Here is a 15,961-nt window from a genome sequence, read left to right on the forward strand (position 1 = left end):
AGTTTTGTCAAATGGTGTCAGAGAAAATGGAACCTAAGAAGGCTGGTGATGGCAAAGGGCCAGAAAATGTTTAGGTGGAAGTGACATCACAGAGAGATTCTGTGGAAGCCAGGTGGAGGACTCTGTGGCCCCGGGGACCCCTGGATCTAGACTGTGCCGATGCCTGAAGTCCTGCATTTTTCATATGCCCTTGGGTGGTGCTAGTGCTGCTGGTCTGGGAACTGCACTTGGAGGAACAAGGATCTCTGATGCTTTTTGTTTCAAGGGTGAACACTTGAGTTTCACAGTGTAACTCCCTAAGAGCTCTTGGTATTCAAATTAACGAACTCTGTTTATGCTCTAAATTACAAAATCCTGATTCCCAGAGTGCCTTTCAGAGAAGGGTACCTGACTGGTGCCTTCTACTTAATTTGAATCACTGGCTACATGGATTTTGCAGGTACTGGTCTACAGGTGAGAGGATTTTATAGCCATGAGGTGTAGTGGTGTGCTATAGATCAAAATATTTTTCACTTGTTTGACTGTAATCTATAGGGAAGGGGTGAAATGGCCAATTGATTATAATACAGAATATAAAAAGATCAAAGTCTTACAGCACATAGCAACAGTGCTGTCCGCAGAAAAGGAGCAGGAGCTCACGGGAAAATGTTCATGTAATATATGAGGCATTAAAAATTCTGTTACATTATTCTTGCCACCAAGATTGTAATGAAAATGGGAAACGGCACCAACTTAACCCGTTCTCATTACAATCGTTAGATTGTAATCTCATGTTCTCCCCTCCAGAGAATGCTAAATGAGATTTTAAACAAAAGAGGGGACAGAGAAGTATGGAGAATAAAGGAGCAAATAGAAATTGGAAAGTTAAAAAAAGTGATGCATGATAGACTTCCCTGTGTTCGTTTGAGGCTTTCTCTTTACTTTAGAAACAAGAACGGAGAACAGAGCATTGCAAAGGCCAATTTAAACCTGTGTGGAAAATCCATAAGGCCACCCAAACACAGTAACTGTTTAAGACAAAAAGGAAAATGTCAAGCACAAATTTGCTCTTACCCTTGGATAGTTTAGCTCACTTTAGATTAGAGGGGAAAAAACAATGAAATTACTACAAAAAAAAAAACAAACCCCAAAACAAAAAACATGCAAAAAAGACAAAACAAAAACAAAACCTGAGAAGAAGAACCTTATTGTAAAGATCCTCATGTGCCCATAGTTCTGTTTATTTTCAGAGAGAGAAGGGGAGGGAGGGAGGGAGGGAGAGAGAGAGAGAGAGAGAAAGAGAGAGAGAAAGAATCTCAAGCAGGCTCCACACTGACAGCACAGAGCCCGCAAAGGGGGCTTGATCCCACAAAATGTGAGATCATGACTTGAACTAAGATCAAGAGCTGGACGCCTAACCAACTGAGCTCTCTAGGCACCCTGCCCATAGTTCCATTTTGAGACTTCTCTTCATTTTTGCCACACTAGGAAAGTGAGTATGCTTAAATCATATGAATATACTTGCTTCATTTGTCTTCATATTGTGTACTGGAATCAAGGCTCTTGAAGGTAACATGCAAAAAAGGATTTATGGAAAATACTGTGAAAGATACATCTTCCATGATTTATGGAAAATCTTAGTATACTGCTCATACAGGTGAATGTTTTAGAGAGAGCCATAAATTCTAATCAACTGCACAAACAATTATTGAGCACTTGCTAGGTCCAAAATATTATGAAGGTAACTCTGAGGGATGCAGTCTAAATTCATTTGTTAACTTAATGAAAAAAAAAAAAACCCTATATATCATCTAGCGTGGGCCAGACACTGGCCCATACTGAGTATTGAATAAGAGTAATAAGTAATAAAAGTAAGATTATTAAAATAAGAGGACAAAGATAGGAGATCTAATTAAAACAGACAGGAAGGAAAGATCTATGGAAACGACATTTAAGGAGGACCTGGTGCAAAAGCCAAATAAAAGATGAGAACAAGTGTCCGGGTGGAGAGGACTGACTGGCCACCGCCCTTCTTAAGCTTCATGAAGACAGGTGGGCGTACTGGAAGGTCTGATTAGAGTGACAACTTCCTCCAGGTGTTTTAAAACAGGAAATTTAATATGAAAACCGAGTTTCAAATATTTGGAAGCATTGAAAAACCTTAGAAGGAGCTGAGCATGGTCTCCAGGACTGGGGGATAGTAAGAAGTAGGGTTCCCAGCGCCCAGGAATAAAGACGCTTATGGGCAGCTGGGACCACTGAGGGAGAAGTGACCTGGGTGGGAGTTGAAGTCACCAGGGAGTCACTGTTGTCAATGCTACCTGAAAGCAGAGAGTGACAGAGGGAGAAATATCCTGGCCTCTCTCTTCCTTCTACCCTACAGTCTTCAGGAAGTGCCTCCAATGGGCCACCCTTGTTAGCTGTCAGCTGGCAGCGAGAACCAAGCACAGGCGGCTTGCAGACGGAGGAGAAGCGAGGAGTGTATATGAGAAGCAAAGGCCCAAATGCTAGTCAACACACAGTATGTAGACCAGTGACAACCTGCCATAGAAAAAAAGGAAGCCAGGAACGGGGAGTGGAGAGTGGCTTGGAGGTGGGGGTGCTATTTTGCATTGAGTAGTCAGAGAAGATCACTCAGATCTGGTGACGTGTTTGGAAGGAGACTACTTAGTGAATGAAGTGAGGATGGGAACCAAGCTTCCATCTGGGGGAAAGTTGTGTCGGCAGAGAGAAGCAAATGCAATGACCCCGAGGCAGAAGCACGCTTGGTATTTTTGAGGAACGGCAGGGCTGCTGAGTGGTGGAAGGAAGTGTGAACAACCCAGAAAGAAGCCTGGATCAGAAAAACACAGGAGAGTGGAGGGCTGGAAGATCACACGAGAACTTCTAAGCTGTGGTCAGAATTTTGTTTTTCAACTGAGTGAGATGGAAAGCTGCTGGAGGTTTTTGAGCAGAGGAATGGCTTGACCTGGTTCAAGTTTCTAAAGGATCAATGTGGCTGCTGTTGCAGAAGGTGAGGGGACGCGGGAAGAACAATTAGGAGCAGTGGTGTGCTGGCAAATGTTTAGCAACTGGCTCGCCAAACAAAACAAAACAGAAACAGGTACAAGTGTACAATTACAATTTGTCATAGGAGATGGAGAGGAATGGAACAGGGTGAAGGGAGATGGGCAAAAAGGGAATTGTGGCATTGGAGAGAGGGAAAAGCCTCTCGGCGGACGTGACATTTAAGGAGAGATGGGAGGGAGTCAGGTGCGCATCAAAGGTCACTGAGTCTGTTTTCCCTGGGTTCGCAGGACCATCTGTCTGCAAGTCAGATGGAGAAAATGTACTTAAAAAAATAAACAAATATCCACCAGGGAAAACATATTCTTCAACTTCCTTTGGTAACATATTCCAGTGTTTACCATGTTCTCAGAGGATTTATCTTTGCATCTAACTTGAATCCACCCTATGCACTCAAAGCCTTTTCTTTCATTCTGAGTGAGAACAGAGTCGTTCACTAAGCCTCAAGTTTGGTCTCATTAAGTCATGCGCCATGCCAGTGCTTGAGGCTGAAACTTGGTGCAGCTGAATTGCTCCCCCTGCCATGTGCGTCCTCGATGACAGATCCCTTACTCCGGTGAAGTTGGGGAGAATATCGACAAACTTGAATGATGTTTGGAGTCACCTGAGCTGAGGCGAAGGCCTGTTTGGAATTACTTATAGCCTCTGGATACCAGCACTAAATAAGATGCAGAATGAGTCACAAAGGGACTTGCCCTGAGGGTTTTGCAATTCCCACTGTCGAAGCCCAAGGATTCCTGAAGCTAGTGGAAGGAAATGAGAAGAAAAAGCAGCTGAAACAGTTCATTGAACCTGTTCTGAGTTTATATGTTGTGTTGTTTTGACAGCTTTTATAAGCAGGTTGCATGGATATAGTAATAGAGAAAAAGACAGAAATTGAATAGGCACATAAATGCAGAAAAATCACACATGCCGTATGGGTACAATTATGTAATTATATCAAAGCAAGATTGGAGTTAAGGAACACCTCTGCTCTATTTGCTGTTTTTCAGATAAAGAATCTGGTTTTAAATGAGGGAAACTGAAGGCATAATGAATAAACCTAGGAGGAAAATGTTAATGTTGAGAGCATGTGGTGGTAATTTATAAGAAAAAGAGATTACCAGAAGGTCTAGGCTGGTACCATAAACGTGTAACCTTGATAATGCAAAGGTGGCACCAGGCCAGAGAAGGGAAAAAAGAAGCAGGCACAGAGGGAACAACCTTGGGAAGTGCTCAAGTTTATGAACAGGGCAACAATGATACCTGATAGTGCTTGGTAGATGGCGTTGCCATAGGGATATTTTGTGGATGGCATTTGGTTTGTGCCCATTTTACAGGTCAAATGTGAATTTGTTGTTTATGAACAATCCCATTGTCTTATTTTTTGGTCCTATGCCATATGTGTAGGTGTGTCATATAGATATAAAATACTTAATTTGTAGTAATAAATACTGGAACAGAAACTGGACAAATACTACAGAATGACTTTTTACATCATGGAGATCTCTAATAGAATATGTCCTAGAGAAGGGAGAAAGAATTTGCTAACAGTCCTTAAAATTATACTGAAGACTTTTATGCAGAGTGTGGTGATTCCACTTTAGTGCATAAATATGAATATACATCGCTTTACTGAAAACACATACAAAAAGAAAGGTCTTAAGAAACATGCTATGAAGAAATATTATTGGCACTGGGAATAGTTCAGAGGTGGAATAGGCTATTAGAGAAGGCTATAGGGAAAGGTGCTTGGAGATCTTGAGATACAATTTTAAAACTGAACATGAAAATGAGACAGATGTCCAGATGAAAGCAGGTATTTTATTAATCAGAGATGGATTTTTTTTTATCTTGACAAGACACCATACTCTTCAGGTTTGATCAAAGTTATTCCCACCTCATCAGTATATTTTTGCCTCAAAATCACCAAGTATTTATTGCATTCTTATAAACAGAGTAGCATTTTGAAAATGGAAATCTCCATTTGCACACGCAGGTATTTCTCTCCATATGCCAAACCCATTTCGGTGACAGCATGGTTGGTATTTAGCATGTGCCCTAATTATGTGTTCCCTACTAACTCCTTATCCCTTAGGTCTCAGATCAACTGTCACTTCCCCAGGGGAGTCTTTCCCTTAATTAGATGCTCCCGACCCTCAGCCCCATTACACTTTCTCAAAAACCCCAGAGTTTTAAAAAAATTGCTTTTTTATTTTTTGTGTTGGTTTATTGTCTATCTCCCTCATAGACTTGAGCTCCGTTAGGTCAGGGATCATATTATATTATGTCTCTGCTGTTTACTCCACACTTAAAGATGGGACCTGACTTATGATAGGCATTCTATATATATTTGTTGAAGGGTTGAATATAGCCATTTTTAAAGTTTGTTAATATTAATGAGAATAATTGGTGTTATGAGACAGACCAAAGATTGAAGTGTTGACTTAAGGCCTAGAACCCCTTATACACAAGAGCAGGGACTCTCACATATAATTTTCTAACAAAAGAAAATAAAGCTATAAAACCTTCTTTTTTTTTAAAGCTAATTTTAGGTTTGCTTTTATTTTTGTTTTTATGAAGAATCAAATTTCTTTTTTTTTTTGACGTTTATTTATTTTTTGAGAGGAGGGTGAGGAGAGGCAGAGAGGAAGAGAGACAGAATCCGAAGCAGGCTCCAGGTTCTGAGCTGTCAGCACAGAGCCTGAGGCGGGGCTCGAACTCATGAATCGTGAGATCGTGACTTGAGCTGAAGTTGGATGCTTAACAGCCTGAGCCACCCAGGAACCCATAGAATCTTCTTTTAATATGCAATCATTTATCAAAAGGTTATGATCAGGAGTCGTGTGAGGACTAAACACGTATCCTTAAGGCAGTGACTTTTTCCTCAGGTCAGCTTTTTTCTCTCCTTTTTTTGTAGTTTCATTGGCTAAACCTATGGTATAACTGAAAAATTCAATCTGGCAGATCCAATAATTTACAATGTCTTTTCCTACTCCATATTTTCCACTCATTTTATTGCCTACAATGAATTGTTATTTGTTCCTTTGGGGAGGGCTACTCTTATTAGCGCCTGGAAAATTTTTAATGTAGCCATTGTATGCCATCTTTTTGCCCTGTGTGGTCTTTGGCTCGCCTTTCATTCTGGAATGCCCTTAGCTTTGGCTGGCAGTTTCTTTTCTCTTCTACTTGTTGAGTAACAGGAGTCCCTTTGCTCTCAGATGGTCTTTATTTAGCTGCGTGAGTCCAGGAAGCTGCCTCAGGCGTGGTGCTAGATGAGAAACCCAGAGAAATACTCCCGCGATGGGCCAAAGTGGATAATGTTCTGTGTGAAGACTAAGGAGGAAAGGGGGAGCTCACCTTAGAGCTGGTGCTTCTGAAAATATCTTATCAAGCCCTTCACATTTCCTCATGGTCTCGATTGAAACAAATGTTCAAACAGGAGTAGTTGTGTATGCCACGTAGGAGTAGAGATTGAGGATGAAAAGGGGCTTAATATTGTCTTTAAACCACTTTATGGATGACCTTCACCTTGGTCCTTATTATGGGACCTAATATGTCAGTAGCTGCTCAATAAATTCTTAGTGAAAGAATAGGTGACAGTGGCTCTATGGCCACGAATGTTGTAGAACCAAAATGTCATGGTTAGAAAAGATATCACAAACAGTCTAAGGTGGATCTCCCTCTGCTGAACATAAATTTATTCTCAGAGAAATTAAAAGACTTGACCATCATCAGAAGTAAATTATGTGCAGAACTGAGATTAAAAAATATTAGTTGGGAGTTTTCAAGAGAAATCTGAGAAATCATTCAGCAAGTTTGGCCAGTGTGGTCTGGAGGATTCTGACCAAATGGACACTCTTCTTCCCAGCCCTCACTGCCCACACCTGTAAGCTATTTGCTCTGAATTGTTGAGAAAATATCTCAACATCCATCCTACATGTTTGTGTAGACATATCCATAAAGAGTTATATAAGCAGTATTATTATCGTAATTATTGTTATCATTAGCTGCTTCATTTCTTATCATTTCCATGTGGTTCATCTAGGGTCTTCTGAGGGCTGTTAGAGAGCTTGCAAAAATAAGAATTGTACTTGTAGATATTTATTTTCATTGTATTATTTAGAACTCTATTCTAGGGAATCCTGCTAATTCCCAGTTCACTAATCCACAAAAACCTTAAATTCTCACCCTGCTCCTCTGTAAGCTGTAACAGCAGCAAGATGGAGTGAAGGCTCTTATTACTAAAACTTCATTACTCATACAAAATATTCGTGAGCGCTTCTATGCTGTGGTGTATGATCATAAATAATTAAGGCAGAACTACACTTGTCAGAAGAACTGAAGCAAAGATACACTCCTCTGTTTGCAGACACTGTATAGGCAATGACTTCCTCATTAATGTGGTAATTCGCTAAGGATTGCCGTAGCTAATGGGAATTAGCAAAGTGCTAGCATGCCCCAATTCATCTTTTGAGAGGCTATGCAATATTCAAAGTGATAGGCCTTTTGAATGAGACTTCTTGGAAGTATCCCATTCTTAAAGTCCTTTTCAAATGAAAACTTCAGGAGTCACCTTTTCAAAGGTGCCACTATAAGACTTCTTATAGGGGCTAAATAATTTTAGAATATATAGTTTTTGGGTATAGTTTCCCCTGGATTCTTTGATTTCTGTTATGCTCATCAAGAGTGGTGACCTGTACAAAATTACTTCAGGTTTGTGCTCTGTAGACCAAGGTGCTACTTATCAGTTTACATTATAGTGCTCTGCTAAAAACTCAGAATATATTTTTTCAGTGTTTAATCTAACTAAGTAGAGCGGGCAAACACTCGTGCAATAGAAAACAACTATCACTGCTAAAAATAAAATTGTTGTAGCTTCAAATTAGATGGATTAAAATAATGACCCAGTTCTAGAAAATGTAGTTAATGATTTGCTTGTGCATTCCTTTCTTCACTCAACAAACATCCACTGACTATTTACCGTGTGCTAGGAACTGCATGAGACAGTGTATGGAAATAGCCCAGATTCCTACCCTCAGGGAATTTACAGTTTAGCAGACACAAGAATTAGCTTCAACTATATGAATTTTCTTTTATTCGACTGTTGCTGACTTACAACAAGGCAATTTCATGTGTGTCAACCTAATACAAAGAAAGTGTGTGATAGCAATACATAGGAAAAAATATAATACGGTTGTGGGATCAGAGACTGGCTCCTTGAGGAAATAGTATTTGAGTCAGTAGCAGTAGGATGAGTAGGAATAAGTTAGACGAAGCGGGAAATGTCCCAGCAGTGGCCTTAGGATGTGTCAGAAGCAAGCAGGAGCCTGCATTTTGGGAAATGACAGCATAGAGCACTAAAGGGTAGAGGAAGGACAGCAGTGTGGAGAGGTGGGCAGGGCCAGATGGTGGGGGGACATTGAAGTCATGTTGTTCCAACCACATTTAAGAGCCAGAGAGCAGTTTGAAGCAGAAAAGCAAATCAAACAGATTTTCACGGTTGGTTAGGAATTACTTTTGCTGCAATATAAAAAGCGCCTAGAGGAGGCAAGTCTGGAGGGGGAATAACTGGTTAAAGACCTGGGAGATGATGCTAGGTTAGTCAAGATTGGTCATGGTGAAGACTGAGAGAAAGACATTTAAGAGGTAGAATTGACAGGACTTGGTAACCCAATGGACATAGAGAGTAAATGAATATGGGGTCAAGGAAGGAACAAGGGTTTTGGCTTCATGGTGGTACCATTTTTGGAGACAGGGCACTCCAAAAGAGGACTGGATTGGAGCATTATTGAGATGTTGAATATATCTTGAACTTTATTTAATTCTTGGGGGGTTCTTGGGAGACATTAAGTAGAGAAGTCCAGTAGCAGTCAGTTACATCAGTTTGGAGCTCAGAAAGAAGGTGAGATCTGGACAGGAGGTGAAGATTTAAGAGTCCTCTATAACTAGCTGGCTGGGAGAGCCAATCAGACTTTCCACGGAGCATATAAAATGTGAGAAGAGAAGGAACAGATGTAAGATAAATAGTCTATAATGGGAGCCAGAATGGAGGGAGAGAAACCAGTGTGGGGCAGAGGCAGGAATTTGGTGTCAGAAAACAGGAGAAATTCAGTTGAAAAGTAGTGAATGGAGATTCATTTCTAAAGTAGCTCATAGATTAAAATAAGAACCAATAATAATTGTAAAATTTAGTAATAGAATCAGGTAGTGAAATATGTGACCGACTCAGAGAAAAAGAAATTTATTAGAACCCAATTATGATTACAGGTCAACAAGAACATGATGATAGATTTAATTTGTTCAAATTTAGAGTTTTCCTTTCCATTTGGTCTTAACTAACCCATAAGTACTGCGTCATATAACTGGCTGAGTGACAATGAATAATGTAATGAGAGATCAATTGCTGTATATGTTTGGATTCAAATCAATGTTGTCTTCGTTTTGGTAGGTCATAGTATGACCATATGATGTCTGCTTTGTCAAGGACAATCCCTTCATGTCTGGTATCTCATTGTACTTACTAATGGTATCTCATATAACTCTCAAGAGTGTCTCAGTTTGGACAATAAATGAAATAGCTTTCTAAGCCACAGACGCAGTGCTTCTATGTCTTTCCAAAATTCAGCTCTCATTGCTCAGGTGGGAAGGTGAGTTCAGTTCACACAAATCTGATTTTGTTTGGGTTCCATGGCTAATTATAAGAAAATCAGAGAAAACACATTTATGGATCTTTTTTTTTAAATGAAAACACAGTCATAAGCAATGTATGAAGGAAAAGACTACTTTTTCTGCTTTGAATGAATAATGTTCAATCAGGAATAATCAATATTTATTGAACACCTATTATGAGTCAGGCACCATGTTCAGATTCTCAAGTTTCTTGCTCATACCAGCACTTATTTTTTAGTTCTTTGATTCAGTCTACAATACTTGGTTCTGATTTTTATTAATCTCTAGGCTATTTAGATTTTCTTTCCCTTTTCTCCTTCAATTATTAGAAATAAAATCTTCTTTACTGTACATGAGCATCAATATTCTATTCAGATTCTCTTTATGCCACATAGTGGAAGACAAGTTGCTGTCTGGTCTATGATACTTCATAATGCAGATGTTTACATCTATACAATCTAGAAAGGAGAGAGCTTCCAGAGTAGAGGAAGGGACATTCCCCTCAAGAAGTGGTTATGGTATTTTTTCTTGAAGCATGCTGGGAACAATGAGAGGGCCAATAAAATGGATGGGGAAATTAGGGAGGGAGCTAGTAGGAGCACAGGAAAGTAAGGGCACATCTGTGCTTCCCAAAAGCCTTGCCTCCCTTGTCTGCCAAGCCACAGCTGGAGATCGCATGCCAAGCTCCAAAGGTACCTGGCAGATCCTTTTGAAGGCACAGAAAGAATATTGAAAACCAAAGGCCTTTCAGTCCAGGAAAGAGATAAAAGATTTAATAATAGTCATGTGCCAAATGAAGGAAGGACTTTTTAGGAATTTGGCCTGGAACCAAGAAAAGACAAACAATGAAAAAGATGAAGAATGGAGCTGGCAGGAGTAAGTCCAGTGGTCTCTGGCCAACTAGGGGAGGATTAGAACAAGACTCTGTTCAAACCTTGGAGATGAAGGACATAGCCTCAGGTCTTTAGAATCTTGCCCCATCAGTAAAATTATTTGAGCATGCTTTGCTAGTATATGTATATTTATTTTTGTGTGTAAGTTATATACCTCTACCACAGTGATAATGTAGCATATGAAATATGAAGTAAACACAAACATAGATTTAAAGAAAGAGTTAAACCAAATGTAAAAAACTTCCACTACTTTTCTGAGACCAGCCAGATCTTAGGAGGGGCAGAGAGATCAGGTCAGAAGAGGGAAAAGGAAACTCCCCTGGGCAGCCCTTGGGAATTTTCAGGAGAATCCTGTTGGGCTTTGTCCTTGACAACGGAACAGAAATGTCTATTTTCAGTTCCTGCTGATTTCTTGTCAGGCTGACTGGCTGATTTTAATATGTTCTTTCCAGAGGCGCCTCGGTGGGTCAGCTGGTTAAGCGTCTGGCTTCAGCTCAGGACATGATCTCACAGTTCATGGGTTCAAGCCCCGCGTTGGGCCCTGTGCTGACAGCTAGCTTAGAGCCTGGAGCCTGCTTCAGATTCTGTGTCTCCTTCTCTCTCTGATCCTCCCCTGCTCACGCTTTCTCTGTCTCTCAAAAATAAAGAAAAACATTAAAAAAATTTAAAAATATATGTTCTTTCCAGCTGGCAATATTTGGGCACTACCAAGGGTGGGGCTACTTAATGGAGCAGACGGCACTGTAAGTGATGTGTGTTGGCATAAGTGTGGAAGGGAAGGATTTGGTGTGAGTGAACTCAAGAGGATGCACAGACCAGAAAAGAATCTAGTGGAGCCTTGTGTTGTCATGAGAAAGCATGTCATGGGGGAGCAAAGGACCTTCCTCTTTTCCTTGTTGGGGTGGGTGGTGAGAAGAGTGGGGGTGCTCCCATTCCTTTTCTCCTTCTAGAAAGTTATTAAAGAGAAAGAAGGAATCTAATAGAGTCTGTTGAACAGGCAACTAATAACCTTTTGTAATCAGCTTTGATTGATGTCTTAGATCCAGTCTCTGGCCAGCTTATGAACGGAGAAGCTGAGATGACCACATAGAACTTTTCCTCTTTAGATTCTTCTTTTTTAATGTTTTTTTTAATGTTTTTATTTATTTTTGAGAGACATAGAGAGACAGTGGGAGCAGGGGAGGGTCAGAGAGAGAAGGAGGCACAGAATCCAAAGCAGGTTCCAGGCTCTAGCTAGCTGTAAGAACAGAGCCCGATGTGGGGCTCAAACCCACAAACCATGAGATCATGACCTGAGCCGAAGCTGGAAGCTTAACCGACTGAGCCATGCAGGCGCCCCTAGATTCTTAATTTATCTCTTTTAGGTCCTTTTTAACCGCTTTCAGCTCCAGGATTGATTGGTTAGTTCCCCGCCCCTCCCCCTCCCCCCCAAATGTAGTTAAATCTCTCACTTCTTGCCAGCCCCTTGTCTTCATTTATTTATTCATCCAAATGTCTGCTTATTCATTCTATTGATAAATTTATAAATTTGTTCAGTATTTATTCACTCAACATTTATAGAGTACATACTATACTCGAGGAACTGGAGGCATCTGCAAGTGTCTCTGGAGGTAAGAAGCTGTATCATTCTAAGCGTAAAGGCTTGTGAAGTATCTTTCCAGCTGGAGAGAATTTTTCTAGGAGTCCTCTTCTAACCAACTTTATTTCTATTAGATTTTGAATTGAAAACTTACATAAGAGAAAAGCTGCACCAAATTGTTTAATCTATTTACATTAATGGCCTCATTTGGGACTTTAGGTGGACCTTTACTTCTTTACCCGGTTCTCATTCCCCTGCCCCTCTGTGCTGTCACACTGTAATGTGTTACAACCACCATGTTTTGCTTATTTTTCTAGTGATGTTGACCTAGTTTACTCCTAGTCTCCATAACCACAAACAGCACTATGATGAGTTTTCTTGTTCATGTAACGTTATAGACCTGGGTTAGAGGTTTTATGGGACTGCCGAGTCATGATGTGTATGTGTACTTAATTTTGTTAAATAATAACAGATTGTTTGCAGAGTATCTGTACTCATTTATATACCTATCAGTAATATAGAAAGGTTCCTGTTTCCCCACATCTATGACAATCTGATGGCTGTGAGAGATAGCTAATTATTTAAATTTGTATGCACATGATTATTGGTGAACCTGTCTATCTTTTTCTATACTTGTGTAGTGGATACTGTGAAGTGTTGCCCAGATCCTCCTTCAGGAATGGACTTAATTCCTCCAGTTGGGAATGCTTTTGGCTGATAGCTGTCAACCGTCAGCTCTCTCCAGAAACTACCCTTGGAAGAGGAGAGCTGCCTTGTCCAAGTTCATGTGCCCTTTCCAGAAGCACTCTATGTCCAATAACTGGTATATTTGGGACTATAGGCTTATCCCTCTCATCCTAACAACTCAGAAGGACCAGCCTACCTACAGTGTTCTCTGTGGGATCAGGTGAAGCTTTTGCTGAGACTGCATTGCCACCCTTTTTCTTCCCTCTGTCCAATCCTGCCTCCTTTCTTTCCTTCACGTGTGTTGATACTGAGAACATTCTCTAATAAACATTCTTCTAATAACATTCTTCATGCTAATCTCCATTTCAGAATCTGCTTTTTTGGGAACACAGTCTGCAACAGTCATGCCCAAAGTGGGGTGCTTTGAGAAAGCACACACTATGAAAGCATTCTAGGGCTGGATGATCCCCTGGTCTGTTGGCGGTGAGAACCCCACACTGGTGGTCGTGGATCCGGGCTAGACCAATCCTGCAAAGTGTAGCTGTGAAACTGTTAAAACTCCCATCACTCATCACCTAAAATGGTGTACCAATGAAAAGGAATGTGCTAGTGGGTGCAATGCAGCCAACATTTTAAAAGTATAGGGAAATGATAATCATCCAAACAATGAAATTAGATGACTATTGCTCCGGGAAACTGGTGCTTTAGGAAAAGCTAATGAATGGTGGAGATTGGTAAATCAATAATTAAAGGTGTGGTTTGAAAAAGAAGGCTTTTTTGGTTGCTGGAAAGGAGAAAAAGCCAATGTCTAGACCCAGGACTCAAACATAAAAGTAGGGGAAACCCCAGAGATGTTTTAATCCTCAATCTAGACGGGTTTACTATGCCAAGATGAAGGTACAAATTGGGAAAGAATGGGACCCTGAAATAGCTTGGTTGAGATCACTCTCTCTATTTAATTGGGAAAACAGATAACTAGACCTGGGTTTACTGAGAGTAATACGGATGATCGAATCTCAAAATAATAGAGGCATGAGACACCTGGGTCAGAGACACTGTCCTGGTTGCATTTAACCATCAGAAGCAAATCAGACATGATGTGGTAATAAAGTGGCAGATCAGAGTGGCAGCCAGGGGGCTGGCAGAACGTAGTGTGGGTTCCTTTTTCTGTGTGGTAAGAGCTGTCATAGTGGGAAAGCCATATTCCATAACTGTTACCATCTTACTAAAATAAGAAAGAAAAAAATGCAACCCTGGTGGTCAGAGGGTGGCAGAACTTTGTCTCTCTCTAAAGGATCTCTATAATTCAGAGGCGGTCCCTTTCACATTCCCATTAATTCACAAGTCCGGCACTTACAAAGACAAGATGGATCCTGAAGGATGACAATAGACTAGTGCAAGTGCCACCAATTGTAGCCCCATCTCATCTATATGGCCACATGTGGTATCTTTTTTTTTTAATGTTTATTTATTTTGAAGGCGAGAGAGAGACAGAGTGCAAGTGGGGGAGGTGCAGAGAGAGAGAGAGAGAAGACGCAGAATAGGAGAGAGGCTTTGGGCTCCCAGCTGTCAGCACAGAGCCTGATGCAGGAGTTGAACTCATGAACTGTGAGATCACGACCTGAACCGGTTGGATGCTTAACCGACTGAGCCACCCAGTCACCCTTGCATGTGGTGTCTTTTCTAAAGGAGGTTACTATTGACCTGAGGAATGTAGGATGCAGCTTTTGGTTTGGTAGGGTATTCTTTTTCAACCCCATCAGAAAGGAGAATCAAAAACAGTTTGCATTCATTTGAAACAGTAAGCAGTATTCATGTTTAGTTTATAAAGACAAATGGTAAAAGCCATCCCTTTGTCATAATATAGTCTGAAGAGACCGGCTCTGTCTGGACATCCTGCAGGCACACTTTTGTATTACATCAATGACATTATGCTAACTTGACTAGATGTAGCAAGAAATAATAAGTATATTGGAAGCCATATGAAGACATGTGCTTAATGAGTATGAGATGAATACTTTCAGGATTCAGGGACTAATCATCTTAGTGAAATTTTAGAAATACAGTGGTCTGGGGGGTGACAGGGTGGCTCCATTGGTTAAGTGTCTGACTCTTGATTTCAGCTCAGATCATGAACTCACAGTTTGTGTTTTTGAGCCCTGTGTTAGTCTCTGTGCTGTCAGTGCAGAACCTGTGTGGGATTCTCTCTCTCCCTCTTTCTCTGCCCCTCCCTGGCTCATGGGCTTGTTCTCTCTCTCTCTCAAAATAAATAAATAAACTTAAGTTTTAAACTTAAGTTTTAAAAGTCTTAAAAAAAAAAAGAAATTTAGTAGTCTGGAATATACCAGGACTTTCCATCCCAAACAACAATTATTGTATCTCATACTTCCCATCACAAAGCAAAAAATAACAATGGTCTCTCATTGGGTTTGATAGCCGTGTCTTCCATGTGAAAGACTGTTGGCTTTGTATGAGCCCCAGAACAGAAAAAAAGCTCTGTAGCTGACCTACCAAGCTAGGCTAGCAGTCCTGCCAATTAGGATATACAATTCAGCTTATCCTACAATTTTAGAGGTGTCTGAGATGGGATAAGATGCTCTGTGGATTTAATGATAAGCTCCAGAGTTCTGGAGCAATGGCATGCCATCTATAGTGAATAATTACATGCTATTTAAAAATTAGCTCCCAGCCAGCTCCCGGGCCCTGGTAGAGATGGAGCACCTGACCATGCATAATCGAGTGACCGTGTGGCCAGAACTTCCCCTTATGAGATAGGTTTTGTCAGACCCACTAAGTCATAAAGTTGGACAAGCCCAGCAGCTGTCCATTGTAAGATGGAAATGATACATCTGGGATCCAGCCCAAGTCGGATCAGAAGGCAAAGTAAGTTGCACAAACAGGTGTTCCAGACTGTCATGTCATCCACGCTGTTATACTGGTGTGTGGGCAAATGAGAGGGCTCTCATGGGCCGCTGACAAAGGAAGAAAAAACGGAGCTTGGTTCACAGATGGACTGGTTTAGAATATTTGTAAGCAGTAGTGGTTTAAAATTATGTCTGAAAACTCTGACTTTTTTGACCCTAAGTTTTGGTCCTATCAAAAGATA

General features: G+C 40.7%; 1 long non-coding RNA gene across 3 annotated transcripts in view; it reads left to right on the forward strand.

Moving 5' to 3' along the window:
• Positions 1-204: 204 nt before the first annotated feature.
• Positions 205-15,961, forward strand: part of LOC115278261 — a 59,515-nt gene continuing 43,758 nt past the window's right edge. For 2 of the 3 annotated variants that reach the window (XR_003902784.1, XR_003902785.1), the window contains exon 1: positions 15,675-15,738. This is a non-coding gene — a long non-coding RNA (uncharacterized LOC115278261). Of the gene's footprint in view, positions 454-15,674; positions 15,739-15,961 lie in introns of those variants that run through there. The other variant, XR_003902786.1, reaches the window with a different exon arrangement.

This window comes from Suricata suricatta, chromosome 14 (genome assembly GCF_006229205.1).
Source record: "Suricata suricatta isolate VVHF042 chromosome 14, meerkat_22Aug2017_6uvM2_HiC, whole genome shotgun sequence".
In the NCBI taxonomy this organism is placed as follows: Eukaryota; Metazoa; Chordata; class Mammalia; order Carnivora; family Herpestidae; genus Suricata; species Suricata suricatta.